The 1,185-nt window shown below is 29.2% G+C and overlaps 1 pseudogene; it reads right to left on the reverse strand.

Annotated features, from left to right (window-relative positions):
• Window positions 1-208: 208 nt before the first annotated feature.
• On the reverse strand, window positions 209-327 carry LOC111737446 (annotated as a pseudogene).
• Between the last annotated feature and the right edge of the window lie 858 nt (window positions 328-1,185).

Genomic DNA, 1,185 nt, shown 5'->3' on the forward strand with positions numbered 1-1,185 from the left:
TAGATAAAAACATATTGTAGTGTTAGAATATAATGGGTGATAGTGAGTGAAGGAAGGTTATGAGGAATCTATATTTAAGAAAATTATTGTATTATTTTATTATTATTTACTTTTTTAATTTTAGGTGAGGCAACTCTTGGTTGACCTCACAGATTGCAAGGACCTTGTCAGTTTACAATCCCTTATCTTTTATTTATTTTATTTTTTATGCTTACAGAACCTGGTCTTCCTAGGTGGTTTCCCATCCAAGTACTAATCAGGCCCAAACCTGCTTAGCTTCCGAGATCAGATGGGATTGGGCTTATTCAGGGGAGCACAGCTGTAGACTATTTTATTATTTTTATGCACTATGTTCTAAATTGATTGTTTTAGCCAAAAGTGGACTCATATTATTTTGCATTTAAAATGAACTAAAGAATAAAGTTTAGCACAGGAAAACTACCTTTAGTTTTCCTAAAGGGCTGAAAAAAATAATGGCTGAACAACCAGTATATTTCGTAAAGAATAGAAATGGTACATATGGAAAATGGACTGGAAATTTATGTAAGAGGCCATCTGTCCATCTCTTTTAATCGATGTATGTATTCAAAGCAGAACATTTTGTATTAATGCTAATATAATGTATAATTATATTTGTTTCATGTGATATTTTCTGATAAGAAACTGTTATGTTGAGTAAAATGGAGTTGTGTGTCTTTTCCTGAAACTCAACTATTGAAATATGATTCCTTTAATTTAGTGTGTTTTTTGGATAAAATATTACATTAGTTAAACAAATTTCTACTTAACAGTAAAAGTGAAGGCCTGTTAGATAAAAAACAAGTTTTCAATTGCCATATTCACTTTATCTTTATTTTACTATTATAAAGCAAATATTAAATATTATGACACTTCACCACTAAGTGGTTTACCATGCATCTCTAAAAAATTAAGACATGTTCTTATAAAATCAAAATACAACTAATATTCTTAAAATTGTTTTAAATACTGTTACAAAATACTCTGTTTATATTAACTTTCCCTCAACTACCCATCAATTGCCTTTTTAACCATTTACTTCAATGGTGATATTTTAACTATTAGAATATTTGTTTAGTAGAAAGGGATTAGACTTCATTGGAATTCTAGATGTCAAATCTAAGACCACTGGGTAGATGTTATAGGCAGGCATATTTTTGCTTATTA

This window comes from Pteropus vampyrus, unplaced genomic scaffold (genome assembly GCF_000151845.1).
Source record: "Pteropus vampyrus isolate Shadow unplaced genomic scaffold, Pvam_2.0 Scaffold26, whole genome shotgun sequence".
NCBI lineage: Eukaryota > Metazoa > Chordata > Mammalia > Chiroptera > Pteropodidae > Pteropus > Pteropus vampyrus.